Raw genomic sequence first — 19031 nt, 5'->3', positions numbered from 1 at the left:
TATCAAACTTTGACAATAGCTAATAGTTTTGTTTTGTTTTGTTCTGTTTTTTCCTGTTGCAGTACAACATTTTGCCATATCCATCCTCTTCATGAGGGTCCTTTCCCTTCTGCCATTTCACACTGCCACACCATCACCAGCACTGAAGCGTTGCTGCCAAAGAAATTCAAACATATTATCACTTACCTACTGGCACTAATCATTCAATTGAAGGCAATAGAATTCAAGGAAATAAATGATTAGGCCTGCCCCCCCCCTCCCAAATATTAAATAGGACCACATTTCTAGTCTTTCATCTAGATGTTAAATATTTTACTATTAAGAGAGATATTTATCTAGGTCCAAAGGGCTATAAAACTGTGCATAGCCTTTGATCCCACCATAATAGTAGTAAGTCTATATCCTAAAGGAACAGGAACTATTTGGGTTTTTTTATTTGTTTCCAAACTTTACTTTACCCCCACTTAGTAGTATTTTATTTTTATTCCAATTATGTGTAAAAATAGTTTCAATAGTCATTTTTGTAAGACTTTGACTTCTAAATTTTTCTCCCTCCCCTACCTTCCCCAAGACAGTAGGCAATCTGATATAGTTTATGCATGTATACTTAATGTTAGACATAGTTCCACATTAGTCATGTTGTGAAAGAAGAATCAGAGAAATGGGGAAAACCATAAGAAAGAGAAATTAAAAAAATAATATGCTTCAATCTTCATTCAGACTTCAAAGTTCTTTCTCTGGATGTGGATAGCATTTTCCATCATGAGTATTTTAGAATTGTTTTGGATCACTGTATTGCTGGGAGGGGTAAGTGTAACATAGCTGGTCATCACACAATGTTGCTGTTACTGTATACAATATTCTCCTGCTTGTGCTCACTTCATTAAGCATCAGTTCATATAAGTCCAGGTTTTTCTGAAATCCACTTGCTCATCATTTCTTATAGCACAATAGTATCCCATTCCATTTCATTACATTGTTCAGCCATTATCAATTAATGGATATTCCCTCAATTTCCAATTCTTTGCCACCACAAAAAAAGCTACAAAAATATTTTTGTACATGTGGGTCCTTTTCCTTTCTTTATGATCTCATTGGGATACAGAGCTAGGAATGGTATTGTTGGATCAAAGGTTACAGTTTTATAGCTGTCTGTACAAAAATATTTATAGCAGCTCTTTTTGTGGTGGCTAAGAATTAGATACCAATGGGATTCCCATCAACTGGGGAATGGCTGAACAAGCTGCACAATGTAATCATGATGGAATATTACTATGCTGTAAGTAATGACAAGCAGGATGATTTCAGAAAAACCTTGAAAGACTTATATGAACTGATACAAAGTGAAGTGAGCAGAAACAGGAGAACATTGTACACAGTAACAGCAATATTGTATGAAGAACTGTGAATGACTTTTATATTCTCAGCAATAAGTAATTCAGCATAATCCCAAAAGGTTGATGATGAAGCATGCTATTTTTTACTTTATTTCATTCTTTTTTTTTATTCAAGTCTTCTTGTACAAAATGACTAACAATGTTTTACAAGACTGCATATATAGGGGGCAGGGACCTGATTAAGCTTTCCCCCCAAACTCCTCAAAATACCTGTAAAAATTGCTCTAAACAAATTCTAGAGCAGCAGAAGCCACAAAATGACAGAGTGAAGTAGATTTCCAGCCTAGGACAATCTGGAAGGCTGACAGAAAGGGTCTGTTGCACTGTGCACAGAGTGGAGTACAGCCCAGTCTGGGCAAGTGTTGGCACAGATGGGCCTGGAGCAGGCCTCAGGGAACTGAATCACTGGCAGCTGTGGTGGTTTCCAGAATTCTCAACCCACAAATGCCTAAGACAGCTTCAAAGTTCAGTGGGAAAGCTCCCTTTCCTGGGTAAGAGAGGAGCCTGGTCCAGCCCCAGCTTCAGTCCCAGCTGCAGGACAACAGCAACCACCGCCGCAGTTGCAGCTGCTTCTGGAGCTCTTGGCCTATAGACATTGGGAGAACAGAGCAGATGATCAGGGTCACAGTCTGGGGTGGTGGTCCTGGAGTGAGGAGGAGCACTGGTGTGGCAGAGCTGGTGGTGACAATGGAGAGGGAACCCTCCTCGCAGTTCCAGAGTAGAAAAGAGTGCTTGTGGTTGCTCACAGACAAGAGAGCAGGCCAGGAGAGGAGGAAACACCTCTTTTTTCATCATACCACTTTGGAGGAACTGAGAATTTACAGGTCCCAAGAGATATCTCTGAAAACAGATGCACAAAACCCCTTAAACTTGGGGCAGTATACCCTCCACTTAACAAAGAGCTCAGGGGTCAAGTAACTGGCTGGGAAAATGAGCAAACAGGGGTGGGGATAAGACTATAGAATATTATTTTCTTGGTGAAAAGGTATTATCTTATGGCCTTAACGATAAGGAAGTTAAAGGCACGCATCCAGAGAAAGAAAACAGGGTCAAGGCGCCTATACCCAAAGCCTCCAAGAAACATGAAATGGCCTCAGGCCACGGAAGAGCACAAAAAGAATTTCGAAAACCAAGTAAGAGAGTGCAGGAAAAATTGGGAAGAGAAATGAGAAGGATGCGAGAAAACCATGAAAAACAAGTCAATGACTTGCTAAAGGAGACTCAAAAAATGCTGAAAAATACACTGAAGAAAACAACACCTTAAAAAATAGACTAACTCAAATGGCAAAAGAGCTCCAAAAAGCCAATGAGGAGAAGAATGCCTTGAAAGGCAGAATTACCCAAATGGAAAAGGAGGTCCAAAAGACCACTGAAGAAAATACTACTTTAAAAATTAGATTGGAGCAAGTGGAAGCAAGTGACTTTATGAGAAATCAGGATATTATAAAACAGAACCAAAGGAACGAAAAATGGAAGACAATGTCAAATTTCTCATTGGAAAAACCACTGACCTGGAAAATAGATTCAGAAGAGATAATTTAAAAATTATTGGACTACCTGAAAGCCATAATCACAAATAGAGCTGAGATATCATCTTTCAAGAAATTATCAAGAACTGCCCTGATATTCTAGAGCCACAGGGCAAAATAGAAATTGAAAGAATCCACCAATCACCTCCTCAAATAGATCCCAAAAAGAAATCTCCTAGGAATATTGTCACCAAATTCCAGAGGTCCCAGATCAAGGAGAAAATCCTGCAAGCAGCCAGAAAGAAACAGTATGAGTATTGTGGAAACACAATCAGAATAGCCCAAGATCTAGCAGCTTCTACATTAAGAGATTGAAGGGCTTGGAATACAATATTCTGGAGGTCAATGGAGCTAGGATTAAAACCAAGAATCACCTACCCAGCAAAACTGAGTATCATGCTCCAAGGAAAAAATATGGATTTTCAATAAAATAGAGGACTTTCAAGCTTTCTCAGTGAAAAGACCAGAGCTGAATAGAAAATCTGACTTTCAAACACAAGGATCAAGAGAAGCATGGAAAGGTAATCAAGAAAAAGAACACGAAAAAGAAATTGCAAGGGACTTACTAAAGTTGAACTGTTTTGTTTACATTCCTACATGGAAAGATGATGTGTATGATTCATGAGACCTCAGTATTAGGGTAGCTGAAGGGAATAAGCATATTTATATATATATATATATATATATATATATATATATATATATATATGTTTATATATATATATATGTATATGTGAGTGTGTGTGTATGTATATACAGAGAGAGAGAGAGAGAGAGAGAGAGAGAGAGAGGGCACAGGGTGAGTTGAAGATGAAGGGAAGATATCTAAAAGAAATAAAATCAAATTAAGGGATGAGAGAGGAATATATTGAGAGAGGGAGATAGGGAGAGATAGAATGGAGTAAATTATCTCACAGAAAAGTGGCAAGAAAAAGCAGTTCTGTAGGAAGAGAAGAGAAAGCAGGTGAGGGGGAATGAGTGAATCTTGCTCTCATCAGATTTGACCTAATGAAAGAATACCATACATACTCAATTGGGTAACTTACCCCACAGGAAAAAAGGAGGAAGAAGAAGTTTAAAAAGGAGGGGATGATAGAAGGGAGGGCAGGTGGGGGTGAAGGTAATCAAAAACAAACACTTTTGAAAGGGGACAGGGTCAAGGGAGAAAATTATAGGTTAGGAAGGAGCAAAATATAGTTAGTCTTTCACAACTTGAGTACTGTGGAAGGGTTATACATAATGATACACATGTGGCCTATGTTGAATTGCTTGACTTCTTAGGGAGGGTGGGTGGGAAGGGAAGAGGGGAGAGAATTTGGAACTCTAAGTTTTAAAAACAGATGTTCAAAAACAAAAAAAAAGTTTTTGCATGCAACTAGAAAATAAGATACCCAGGCAATGGGGTGTAGAAATTTATCTTGCCCTACAAGAAAGAAAGGGAAAAGGGGATGGGAGGGGAGTGGGGTGACAGAAGGGAGGGCTGACTGGGGAACAGGGCAACCAGAATATATGCCATCTTGGAGTGGGGGGGAGGGTAGAAATGTGGAGAAAATTTGTAATTCAAACTCTTGTGAAAATCAAGGCTGAAAACTAAATGTACTAAATTAAAAAAAATTAGCTGGGATCAAACAATAGTAAAAGAGAAAGATATTTGACTGTACATAAATCCCAGTACTACTAACAATATAGTGTTCTCCCAGCCAAAATTAATTTTTAGTTTGTATGTACTATGTATCATTGACTTATCTATTTATGTTTTTCCTCTCAGAATGTAAGCCTTGCTTTTCCCTCCACCATGTCTAGAATACGGTATGTTCTTGATAAATGTTTATTGAATGTGATTGGTTTGAATAAACAAATGGATCACCCTTATCAGTTCTTTCAAATATACATAGCATTTTTATTACATAAAGTAGGTAGCTCAGATATTTTCATATGCATATATCTATCAACTAATCAACAAAATTTATTGAGCACTTATTATATGCCAGGCACTGTCCTAGATGCTGGGGCTAAAGAGAGAAAAAGGAAATTTTCCTTCCCTTCAATGAGCTTATATTCCATCCATGGAGAGTGGTGCAGAAAGTAATATAACTAACCCCTTTGAGGCTCAATTTTTTCAAGTGGAAGTAGAGACCATAATACTATTTTTAAGGCCGACAATTGTTGTTAGAATCAAGTGAAAGAATATGTGTTCTGTAATATTTAATTAGGTAAAAATACAGGCAGAAATAAATATAGAAAGGTATAGATGATGTAGAGATAGAACTATGGATTTTAAGGAGAGAGAGACAGAGACAGAAACAGACAGACAGAGGCAGAGAGACAGAGAGAAAGAGACAGGCAGACTGACAGAGACAGACTGACAGACAGAAAGAGAGACTGACAGAGACAGACAGACAGACTGACTGACGGGGAGAGAGAGAGAGAGAGAGAGAGAGAGAGAGAGAGAGACAGAGAGAAACATTTATTATTAATTCTTACTATGTACCAGGTACTGTGAGAGTGCTGGACGATTCAAGAAACAAATACATGCAAATAATATAATACTCCTTTCCCTCAAGGAGTACACATTCTAATGAGTGAAGATAACATATAAAGAGGATCTTGAAAGCTAGGGAAAGAAGAGATAGAGAGTGATGATCTGAGTAGAGGCAGCACTGCGTGGAATGCTCCAGGAAACATAAACACACAGAATAGCAAAATCAGGTGAAAAGAACTCTGAGTCAAATAATACAAGGAAGAGGGTGAAGGGGTGGGGATGATACTGAGAATAGAACAGAGATTAGAGAAAGACAAAGTAATGACACATTTAAATTATGCTTCTGGATTCTCAATATTTACCAAGCACACCATAGGACAGTTAATCTCTTTCCTCTACTTCATTTTGAAAAAAAAGCCCAACTTTATTTTGAGCTTAAGAGTCAAGGAAGCACTGGTATACTGAAAGGGAAAAGGGATGTTCCAAACTAGTTACTTCAGGGTTTTACATTTAAATGGATTCTACACACATGTGTGGGTGCACACACACACACACACACACGCATACATACATATATACATACTTTATATTTTCATTTGCATATGTGTATGTACGTGATGCATATATATGTATAAATATATGAGTGAATCTGTATATTAATAGATGTGTGTATTATATGAGTATATATGTGTGTATTTTATATTTTATGTATGTGTATGTGTGTGTATGCCTAACTCTTCATTTCCCACAAAGTCTTTTCCTGCTTCATGATATATATAAATGCAGAGGTTTAAATGTGCCACATCTCAGTCTAATATAAACAAGGTATAGCTCTTGTGTATATTTGCGTGTGTGTGTGTGAGAGAGAGTATATAGAAGTACATTTATCCATATACATAACATACTCGTACTGCTCATAAATAAAAGCAGATGTTTGGCATCTGGTAACTGAATGTCCATTTCTGTGTTTGGGCCAAACCAAAATTGTCTGTGTGAGAAAAAAAAATCACTATTCTTTCTGTCAGTTTTAGCTTGCTAGAAATTGTGTGTTGAAAGTTAAGTGAACTTCTCATGTTTTATTTTTTTAATGGTTACTGTATTAGCATTTAACTTGAGAAATGATTTTTAATCCACTTATCAATTTCCTCATTTTTTATTTTAATAGTATTTTATTTTTCCCAATTACATAGCAAGATAATTTTTAGCATTCATTTTTATAAGATTTCGAGTTCCAAAGTTTTCTTCCTCCCTCCCACCCTTCCCTTCTATAGGTTATACATGTTCTATCACATAAATAGATATTTCCATATTAGTTATAGTTGTGAACAAAGAAAGAGATCAAAAGGAAAGAAAATCCACCAAAAATAATGTGAAAAAATATGTTTCAATCTGCATTCAGAATCTATAAATTCTGTTTCTGGATGTGGATAGCATTTCCTTTCATGAAACTTCTGTATTTATTTTAGATCATTGCATTGCTAAGAATACCTGAGTCATTGATAGTTGATCATCACACAATGTTGATGATACTGTGTACAATGTTTTCCCAGTTCTGTTCATTTCACTTTGCATCAGTTCATACAAGTCTTCAGGTTTTTCCCCCTGAAATCTGCTTATTCTTCCTTTCTTTTTGCACAATAGTTTTCCATTACATAACATTCATATACCATAGCTTGTTCAGCCATTCTGCAATTAATGGGCATCCTCTTGAATTCCAATATTTTGCCACCACAGAAAGGGTTGCTATAAATATTTTTGCACATGTAGGTGCTTTTCCCTTTTTTATGATCTCTGGGATACAGACCTTGTAGTGGCATTTTTAAGTGAAAGAGTAGGCACAATTTGGTTGCCCTTTTGGGATAATTCCAAATTGTTTTCTAGAATAGTTAGATCAGTTTACAATTCCATCAAAAATGCATTAGAATCCCAATTTTCACAGATTCCCTCCAACATATATCATTTTCCTTTCTGTCATGTTAGCCAATCTGATAGATTCATGAGGTGGTACCTCAGAGATGTTTTCATTTGCATTTATCTAATCAAAAGTGACTTAACAACTTCTTAATATGCCTATAGTTAACTTTGATTTCTTCCTCTAAAAACTGCCTGTTCATATTCTTTGACATTCGCCAATTTGAAAATGGCTTGGATTTTTATGAATTTGACTCATTCCTCTACATTTTTGAGAAATAGACCTTAATCAGAGACACTTGCAGCTTTCTGCTTTCCTTTTAATCTTGGTTGCATTGGTTTAGTTTGTACAAAACCTTTTTTAAAAGTTTTAATATAATCAAAATAATCTATTTTGCATTTCATAATGCTCTTTATCTTTTATTTATTCATGAATTCTTCCCTTCACCATGGATCTGACAGAGAGATGATTTCTTGCTCTTCTAATTTGCTCATGGCATCACCATTTATGTCTAAATCATGCATGAATTTTGACCTTATTTTGGTATGCAGCATGATGTGTTGGTCTATACCTAGTTTGTATCCTATTGTTTTCCAATTTTCCCAGCCACTCTTTTTCAAGTAGTGAGTTCTTATCCCAAAAGCTGGAGTTTTGCAGTTTATCAAACACTACGTTACTATTGTCAATGACTACTCTGTCTTGTGTACCTAATCTATTCCATTGATCCATCATTCTATTTCTTAGGCAGTACCAAGTAGTATTGATGGTTACTGCCTTGTAACATAGTGTGAGATCTGGTATTACTGGCCACCTTTCTTTGTATTTTTTCATTAATTCCTTAGATATTCCAGAAAAATTTTCTAGTTCTATCAAATGATTTTTGGTAGTTTGATTGGTATGGCTATGAATAAATAATTTAATCTCAGTGGAATTGTCATTTTTTTATATTTTCTTGGCCTACTTATGAGCAATTTATATTATTCCCAGTTGCTTAGGTTTGATTTTATTTGTGTGAAAAGTGATTTGTTATTGTGTTCATATAGTTCCTGTGTTTGTCTTGGCAGGCAGATTCCCAAGTACTTTGTATTGTTTAAGGTTATCTTACAGGGAATTTATCTTTCTACCACTTGCTGCTAGGGTTTGCAGTCATATAAAGAAATGCTGACAATTTATGTGGGGAAATATTAGTGATTCATGTGGGTTTGCATTATATCCTGCAACTTTGATAAAGTTTTTAATTATTTCAATTCAATCTCAATAGATTTTTTTCAAATTATTTATTTATTTATTATTTTAGTTTTCAGCATTGGTTTTCAAAAGAGTTTGAATTACAAATTTTCTCCCCATATCTACCATACCCCCCACTCCAAGATGACATATATTCTGATTGCCCCATTCCCCAGGCAGCCCTCCCTTCTGTCACCCCACCACCCCCATCCCCTTTTCCTTTACTTTCTTGTCGGGTAAGAGAGATTGCTATGCCCCATTGCCTGTATATCTTATTTCCTAGTTGCATGCAAAAACTTTTTCTTGAACATCTGCTTTTAAAATTTGAGCTCCAAATTCTCTCCTCTCTTCCATCCCCATGCACCCTCCCTAAGAGGGCAAGAAATTCAACATAGGTAACATGTGTATCATTATTCAAAACCCTTCCACAATACTCATGTTGTGAAAGACTAACTGCATTTTGCTCCTTCCTATCCTATTCTCCTGTATTCAGTTTTCTCCCTTGACCCTGTCCCTTTTCAAAAGTGTTTGCTTTTGATTACCTCCTCCCCCATCCGGGCTCCCTTCTATCATCCCCCCTTTTTTTGTTATTTTCTCCCCATTTCCACCCTTCCCCCCCACTCCAAGATGGCATATATTCTGGTTGCCCTGTTTTCCAGTCAGCCATCCCCTTTATCACCCCCCTCCCCTCTCATCCCCTTTTCCCTTCCTTCCTTGTAGGGCAAGGTAAATTTCTACACCCCATTGCCTGTGTATCTTATTTTTTAGTTGCACGCAAAAACTTTTTTTTTGTTTTTGAACATCTGTTTTTAAAACTTTGAGTTCCAAATTCTCTCCCCTCTTCCCTTCCCACCCACCCTCCCCAAGAAGTCAAGCAATTCAACCTAGGCTACACATGTATCATTATGTATAACCCTTCCACAATACTCGTGCTGTGAAAGGCTAACTACATTTTGCTCCCTCCCAACCCATCCCGCTTTATTGAATTTTCTCCCTTGACCCTGTCCCCCTTCCAAAGTGTTTGTTTTGATTACCTCCACCCCCATCTGCCCTCCCCTCCATTATCCCCCCCCCTTTTATTTTTTTTATCTTCCTCCCTCTTCTTTCCTGTGGGGTAAGACACCCAACTGAGTATGTATGGTATTCCCTCCTCAGGCCAAATCTGATGAGAGCAAGGTTCACTCATTCCCCCCTCACCTGCCCTCTCCCCTCCTCCCACAGAACTGCTTCCTCTTGCCACCTTTATGTGAGATAATCCACCCCATTCTATCTCTCCCTATCTCCATCTCTCAGTATGTTGCTCTCTCATCCCTTAATTTCATTTTATTTCTTTTAGATATCTTCGCTTCATCTTCAACTCACCCTGTGTCTGCTCTCTCTCTTTTACATATATATATATATATATGTGTATATATATATATACATATACATATATATATAAACACACACATATATATACATACATACACATTCACTTATATATATATATATATATATATATATATATATATATATATATATACATAAACATATATATATATATGCATATTTCCTTCAACTACCCTAATACTGAGGTCTCATGAATCATACACATAATCTTTCCATGTAGGAATGGTTCTGTTTTATAATATCCTGATTTCTCATAAAGTCACTAGCTTCCACTTACTCCAATCTCATTTTTAAAGTAGTATTTTCTTCAGTGGTCTTTTGGACCTCCTTTTCCATTTGGCTAATTCTGCCTTTCAAGGCATTCTTCTCCTCATTGGCTTTTTGGAGCTCTTTTGCCATTTGAGTTAGTCTGTTTTTTAAGGTGTTGTTTTCTTCAGTGTATTTTTCAGTATTTTTTTGGGTCTCCTTTAGCAAGTCATTGACTTGTTTTTCATGGTTTTCTCGCATCCTTCTCATTTCTCTTCCCAATTTTTCCTCTACTTCTCTAACTTGCTTTTCCAACTCCTTTTTGAGTTCTTCTATGGCCTGGGGCCAGTTCATGTTTTTCTTGGAGGCTTTGGTTGTAGGCTCTATGACTTTGTTGTCTTCTTTAGGCTCTATGTTTTGGTCTTCTTTGTCACCAAAGAAAGAATGCAAAGTCTGAGACTGAATCTCAGTGCGTTTTTGCTGCCTGGCCATATTCCCAGCCAACTAACTTGATCTTTGAGTTTTTCAGTGGGGTATGACTGCTTGTAGACTAGAGAGTTCTATGTTCCATGTTTGGGGGGGAGGTGCTGGCTCTGCCCCACCAGCACTGCTTCTTCCCCAAGAACCCCCAACCCGAACTGGGCTTAGATCTTCAGCAGGCTGTGCACTCCTGCTCTGATCTGCCACCCAATTTCTCCCACCAGGTGGGCCTGGAGCCGGAAGTAACAACAGCTGTAGCTGCCCCACCTCTGCTGCCCCCGGGGCTGGAAGCCGAACCGCGAACTCCTTCCACTCCCGCAGCTTTTCCCACTAAATTTCTCCACAGTCTTTGATGTTTGTGGGTCGAGGGGTCTGGTAACTGCCACAGCTCACATATTCAGGGCGCTAGGAGCCCCATCCGCCCGACTCCAAGTTTGGTTGTTCCACGCCGCTCAGGCTGGGCTCTGCTCCACTCCGTTCCCAGCTCCCAGCTCCCAGCTCCCAGCTCCCAGCTCTGTGTGGAATAGACCTGACCCAGAGACCATCCAGGCTGTCCTGGGCTGGAGCCGTGCTTCCCTCTGCTGTTCTGTGGGTTCTGCCGTTCTAGAATTGGTTCAGAGCCATTTTTTATAGGTTTTTGGAGGGACTCAGTACGGAGCTCACCCTAGTCCCTGCTTACCCGCCGCCATCTTCATCCCCCCTTTTTTTAATCTCCTTCCTCCTTCTTTCCTGTGGGTTAAGATACCCAATTGAGTGTGTATGCTATTCCTTCCTCAGGTCAAATCCAATGAGAGCAAGATTCACTCATTCCCCCTCATCTGCCCCCTCTTTCCTTCCTATAAAACTGCGTTTTCTTGCCACTTTATGCAAGATAATTTACCCCATTCTATCTCTCCCTTTCGCCCTTTCTCAATATATTCCTCTCTCATCCCTTAATTTGATTTTTTTAGATATCATCCCTTCATATTCAACTCATCCTGTAGCCTCTGTCTATATATACATACATATATATATATATATGTATGTATGTATGTATGTATGTATGTACATATATTCCCTTCAGCTACCCTAAGATGTCTCATGAATTATACACATCATCTTTCCATGTAGGAATGTAAACAAAACAGTTCAACTTTAGTAAGTCCCTTATCATTTCTCTTTCTTGTTTACCTTTTCATGATGCTCTTTATTCTAGTGTTTGAAAGTCAAGTTTTCTATTCAGCTCTGGTCTTTTCACTGAGAAAGCTTGAAAGTCTTCTATCTTATTGAAAATCCATATTTTGCCTTGGAGCATTATACTCAGTTTTGCTGGGTAGGTGATTCTTGGTTTTAATCCTATCTCCATTGACCTCTGGAATATCATATTCCAAGCCTTCACTCCCTTAATGTAGCAGCTGGTAGATCTTGAGTTATTCTGATTATGTTTCCACAATACTCAAATCATTTCTTCCTGGCTGCTTGCAGTATTATCTCCTTGATCTGGAAACTCTGGAATTTGATGACAATATTCCTAGGAGATTTCTTTTTGGGATCTTTTTCAGGAGGCAATTGGTGGATTCTTTCCATTTCTAGTTTTACCCTCTGGCTCTAGAATATCAGGGCAGTTCTCCTTGATAATTTCTTGAAAGATGATGCCTAGGCTCTTTTTTTGATCATGGCTTTCAGGTAATCCAATAATTTTTAAATTATCTCTCCTGGATCTATTTTCCAGGTCAGTGGTTTTTTCCAATGAGATATTTGACATTGTCTTCCATTTTTTCATTCCTTTGGTTCTGTTTTACAATATCTTGGTTTCTCATAGTCACTAGCTTCCATTTGCAATCTAATTTTTAAGGTAGTATTTTCTTCAGTGGTCTTTTGGATCTCCTTTACCATTTGGCTAATTCTGCCTTTCAAGACATTTGTCTCCTCATTGGCTTTTTGGAGCTCTTTTGCCATTTGAATTAGTCTATTTTTTTAAGGTGTTACTTTCTTCAATATTTTTCCAGTCTCCTTTTGCAAGTCATTGACTTGTTTTTCATGGTTTTCTCACATCACTCTCATTTCTCTTCCCAAGTTTTCCTATTCTTCTCTTACTTGCTTTTCCAAATGTTTTTTGAGTTCTTCCCTGGCCTGAGACCAGTTTATGTTTTTCTTGGAGGCTTTTGATGTAGGCTCTTTGATATTGTTGACTTCCTCTGTCTGTATGTTTTGTTCTTCCTTGTCACCAAAAAAGATTCCAAAGTCTGAGTATGAGTCTGTGTGCTTTTTCACTGCCTGGCCATGTTTCCAGCCAACTACTTGACCCTTGTGTGTTGGAAACCAAAAATGGACTCCTTAGCACTTAGTCAACAAGTGCCCTTGAATAGTTTGGCTTTTTCCCCTGAACTAACTGAATGTTGTTTGTATGTTGGAATGGAGTAAGCTTGTCAGCCCCTTCACCTTGCTTCCCTTGCTTAAGCAGATGGAAAGAACCTATGCTTTCCCGGTCAACCCCTTCACCTTGCTTAAGCAGATGGAAAGAACCTGTGCTTTCCCCCTGGTGTACCTTACACCCCTGCAGAAGCTGGATGGTTAAAAACAGCTTCTGTTGGAGCCAGAGGCTGCTACAGCTACAGCCACAGCCGAAGCTGAAGCAGGAGCTGCTGGTAGCAGAGCTGACCTGCGTGTGGATCAAGGAGTGCTGAACAAGGACTTGAGGCCAGTGGGTAATCTTTTTACCATAGAGGGGAAGCATGTATATGATTTTGCTTTATACCATCATGCTTCTCTATGGCCTCCTGGTTACTCTTGTGAGGCGGACTTGTTGGGCCTGGAAGCTTTTGATCAAAATATCAAAGTGGGGATGCTGCTTTGTGGGTTGGTTACTGTGGAGCCTAAATATATGCTTTGATTCTTCTGCCTCCTACTTTGAAGATTCCTTATATCTCGTGGTTCCAAACCTTTCAGACATGTATATGATCCTCTTTGAAATTATAAACTCTGCCCTCATACTACACCTTGAGATTTTTGTTGGGGTATGACTGCTTGTAAGGTAGAGAGTCCTTTGTCCCAAGCTTGAGGGGCTGCACTGTTGGTTTCAGAGCTACTTCTAAACTGCAAGCTCTGCCACACCAGCTCTCCTCCTCCCCCAAGAACCGCCAACCTGGACCTGAGGCAAATCTGCACTCCTGCTCTGATCTGCCACTTAATTCCTCCCACCAGGTGGGGCTGGGGCTGGAAACAAATGTAGCTGTAGTCCTCAGAGCTGCACCAGCTCTGCTGCCCCTGGGGCAGTGGGCGAATGGTTGATTAAGTAATTACCCGACCCACTTAGAATAACTAACAAATAAATAACATATTCCTTATACAATATGATATTTGTAAAGTGCTTAACGCAGTAGCTGGCACTTAGTAGACCGTATATGAATGCTCATTCCATTCTCAGCTTCAACTGATAATACAAGAAAGAGAAGCACCCTAATGCTTGTGAGGTAAAACGTTAGAAAGACACTGCTCCTTTCCCAGACCCTCAAGGCCCCTTAGAAGCCTGAGGAGAGAAATGGCAGCCTCCTTCTGAGACCCTGACCTACCAATGCTAGTAGGAGTTGGGAAAGTAACTACAAGGCATGTGCTACATTTATATGGACTATTATGCTTAGAGCTTTCCTAATAGTGACTTGATTCTGTATTATTAGTATGAATCCTACTTAGCTACAATGTATAATCTTTTTTTTAAATAAATTGCTTTTTATTCAACATACATTTGTCCAGTTCAGATAGAAGTTAAATTATGAAATATCCACTTATCTTATGTTTTATTCCAAGTTTTTGTATTCATCTTACTGCACATCCCATTTATGAAAAAAATATTTGCCCATCTTTCTCATTTTCTCATTATATTCTCTCTCTGTCTCTTTCTCTGTCTCTCTCTCTCTCTCTCTCTCTCTCTCTCTCTGCATGTGTGTGTGTGTCTGTCTGTCTGTCTCTGTCTCTTTCTGTCTCTCTGTCTCTGTCTCCCTCTGTCTCTGCCTGTCTGTCTCTGTCGCTCTGTCTCTGTCTGTCTCTGTCTCTCTGTCTCTGTCACTGTGTGTGTGTGTCTGTCTGTCTGTCTCTGTCTCTCACTGTCTCTCTTTGTCTCCGTCTGTCTCTGTCTCTCTCTCTGTCTCTGTCTGTCCGTCTATCTGTCTGTCTGTCTGTCTCTCTCTCTCTCTCTCTGTGTCTCTCTGTGTCTCTCTGTCTCTCTCTCCCTCTCTCCCTCCCCTTTTTCTCTCTCTTCTTGACTCTACCTTTGTCACTATCCATCCCCCTCCTTGCTCCCTCCTTCCTATATTCTCCAAGCACACCCCAGAAGCTCTGAATTGGGGCATGAATTCCTGGGGGAATTTTGGATTTGACATTTCTTTCAGATGTTCGGTAGATTCATTGTTTTTACACTTTGATAGCTCATGACTTTGTGTGATTTCTTGGAATAAAGTATCCAGATTTACTGTTTAGTCATGCTTTTCAGAGAATATAATGATTCTTAAATTATCTCTCCTACACCTGTTTTCCATATCAGTTGTTTTTGATAGTAAATACTTTAAATTTTCTCCTATTTTCCCCAATTCTGTCACTTTGTTTTAATATTGTTTAATGTCTCCTAGAATGACTAAGTTCTGTTTTCCATTTTATTTTTCAGGAAATCTTGCTGCTTGGGTAAGGTTTGCTTTACCTTCTCTTCTAAATTATCTTTTTTTTTTTTCATTTTTCCCCTCTGAAATTAATTTCTTTGTTTTTGTATCATGCTTTCTTCCAGGCTCTCAAGTAGTCTTTGTGGCCAATTTACTGTAGTTATTTTCTTTTCCTGAGTGTAACTCATTGTGCTCTCTCTCTCCTCTTCTCTTCTCTTCTCTTCTCTTCTCTTCTCTCTTCTCTCTCTCTCTCTCTCTCTCTCTCTCTCTCTCTCTCTCTCTCTCTCTCTCTCTCTCTCTCTCTCTCTCTCCCCCCCCCTCTTTCTTTCTTTCTTTCTCTCTCTGTCTCTATCTCTATCTCTCACTCTCTCCTTTCTTCATTGTTTTGGGAATTTTCTCCTGTTTACTCATCTATCTAGTCTCAGTTACTAGAAGCTTGCATTACAGCTAGACTCTACATCTTTCTACACAGTTTATCACCTGACACGCCATCATTGCTGATGATAGATGGCTGCATAAATTTAAAATATATACATCTTCTCAATAGGAAAAGCAATTAGTCTTTATGAGTTATGGAAGGGTGTGTATTTTGGCCATTTGAATGGTTAGACCCATGAGACTGAATACAAACTTGACTCATAATGGTCTAATAAGCTGTCTCCTTCATTTTAAATTTTGAGGGTCTTTCAAAACATTTTTAGGTTTTTAATCACAGTTTCTAAATAAAAGTAGTCTACTGAAAAAATAACTCAAATCATTAGGAAAATAAATATAAACACTTCGGGCAGATTCTAAAACCATGAAACATTCTTGGCATTTCATATTATTTGAGTGGGGTCTGAATCAATACGATACTGCAGGAGGGGCTTTCAACTAGCCCCTTGCTGCTGTAGCCAGACACTCTAATGTAAATTTCTAGCAATCCAGATGCTTTAGCTTAAAAAGTAGTTGGTGATTTCTAGTCTGAATTTTTTCAGGATCATAGAATTTAGGAATAAAAAGGAATGATTCTAAGAATTATGTATTCCAACTCTCTAATTTTACTAATGAGTTAATTGAAACCAAAACAAGTCAATTTTATGCCTGAAGTAAATAAAAGATAATATCACATACATATATATTTGAATATTGTTAAAGGGAAAATGTATTTGGGGATCATATATACTTTTTTCATACTATTTTACATGAAAGGAGTAGAATTGAGAGGTGATGAGTATCTTAATGAGGATAGAAAAGGAGGAACCAAAATTATTATGATATGAAGATGATGTGCCAAGTTTACCTAGAAAACTCTAGAGACTATAAGAAAAATATATGTGAATGAATGAAGAAGGCATTCATTAAGCACACACCATGTGTATAGCACTATGCTAAGTGCTGGGGATACAAACAAAAAAGCTCAACATTCTCTCCTCTCATGGAGCTCCCATTCTAATGGGGGGAGATGATTCGTAAGGCACTTTCAGCTGTAAGTCAGATGGAAAACTCCCATGGTGCTTAGGTACAGTTCTACATGATAATGCCACTTCTCTCATGCCTTTTTCATTAATAAAACCATATCAGTTTCTGATATTGTCATTTGACAATCGCAAGAACTTCAGTGGGAAAAACCTTCTTATCTTGGTCTTCAGTAAGTATGGCTGTAGCCTCTAGAGGAGCAGCTGCCACGTTATATGTCCACAATAGTTACTTACCAGGATGATGGCCACAAGAAGTAGGCTGGAAGAATTCCTATTCTCAAGGATCTTGTGATCAAAATCCTCAGACAAATCAGAATTTGAAGGGATATGGTGGTCAAGGTGGTAGTGGTGGTTTGGATTGCCTGGCATATGCTGCCTCCTGCCTTTCACTCAGGGTGCCATGTTGACTCAGCTAGGCTAGCTTACCTGCCCTGTTGGCAATAGTTGACTAGCAGTTGGTGGGGGTAAATGGCCCCCATTCTACTATTTCTTTATTTTATTGGGAATTTTCTCCATTCCTCTATAATCAGTTATATGATTGAGACATTGTGCTAAGACCAGATTCTGCACCTTTCCACACAATTTATCACCTAACATGTCCATTATTGCTGATGATAGATGGCTACATAAATTTAAAGTATATATTTCCTCAATAGAAAAACCAATTAGTCATTATGAGAGCTATAAAAGGGTGTGCATTTTTGGCTTTTTGGAGGATATCCTAGAGCTCTTTCCCTATGAGGGCTGAGGTAAAAGAATAGTGGTCTGGGGGGAGGGCACTGCTGTTCCTAGGGTCTCTGTGCCTATCTCTCTATTAGTGGTAGTTGGTCAACAGTTGTTACTGGCATTGATGAAGAAGGTTGGCCCACTCTCCACACTGATTTCTTTCCTCAGTGATAGTTACAGGGGGCTGGACTGAAAGCAGGTCTGATTATTTTAGGAGCATTGCTATTTCCAGCATATTTGGGATCAGCATTAGGATCTGAGGTGAGATGGTGACTTGCTTGGCACATGCTCTTTGCCTCAGCATAGGTTTTTTGCCTACTTTGTATGAGAAATAATAACTTTTTAAAAGTAACTGTGTTAAAAAAAACCCACAAAACCATTGAAATTTCTATATATTACTTAGAAAGCTAATTAGAAGGTATAAAAAAGAAAGTCTCTTCCAAATACCTACAAAATATATAAAATTATATGAAAATCCACCTGTCAAAATAAACTACCAAGGTAAAAGTTCCCATATACACTAAAATATTTATAGTAGCATTTTTTCTTGATAGCAAAATAAAAGTGAAAGTAGGTGCCCATGAATTGGGGAGTGACTAAACAAATTGTGGTACATTAATATAGTGGAATATTATTGTGCTGTAAAAAACGATGACTATAGAGAAGTATGGAAAGATCTACATGGAATGAAATAAGAAGAACTAAGGAAACAATATACACAATGACTACAGTAATGACCTTGGAAAGGGCAACTACATACACAAACACACTCACAAATAAAAATAAAAAGTGAATGTTGCAAAATTATAATGAACATGGCTCAAAAGAAGAACTATGAGAAGATGGTCACACACACACACACACACACACACACAAACACACACACACCCATGCACACACTTTTGTACAGTTCAAGGTGTGAGTCAAACTGAATATATTTCCAGATTTTTGCAAAGTATTAATCAGTTTTGCTCATTTTTCTCTTCTTTTTTCCTCTAAAATTAGCATTTGTTATATAATGTCCCTATGAGAAGGGAAGATGAAAGGATAGTGGAGAAAATATTGAAAATATAAAAAAATTACCTCAATAAAATGTATTTTAAAAAAGAATTAATGTACATATGTAAGAATAAGCTTCATTCCCCAATAGACCAGTGGTTAAAGGACATGAGCAGTCAAACCTTGAACAAAGAAAAAGCAACCTATCAACAATTATGTAAAAAATTCTCCAATTTTCTACCAATAATAAAAATGAAAATGAAAACAAATCTGAGACTCTACCTCACACACATCAGATTGGAAGATGACAGAAGAGGAAAATAGAAATTGTTGAAAGGATAGTGGAAGAACCATCATTTTTAGTAATGTGCTATTTATAGAGCTTGGAATTAATTCAATCTTTCTGGAAAGCCAGAGGAGGTGAGAATTGGTTTAGCCATTCTGGAAAGCAATTTAGAACTATATTACAATGTTACCAAACTTTGAATACCCTTTGACCACTCTTCGACCTTTATCTCAAAGAAAAATGGAAAGGGTTTATGTAAAAACCAGA

This window comes from Trichosurus vulpecula, chromosome 6 (assembly GCF_011100635.1).
Source record: "Trichosurus vulpecula isolate mTriVul1 chromosome 6, mTriVul1.pri, whole genome shotgun sequence".
Lineage (NCBI taxonomy): Eukaryota > Metazoa > Chordata > Mammalia > Diprotodontia > Phalangeridae > Trichosurus > Trichosurus vulpecula.
This window is presented reverse-complemented; position numbering follows the sequence as displayed.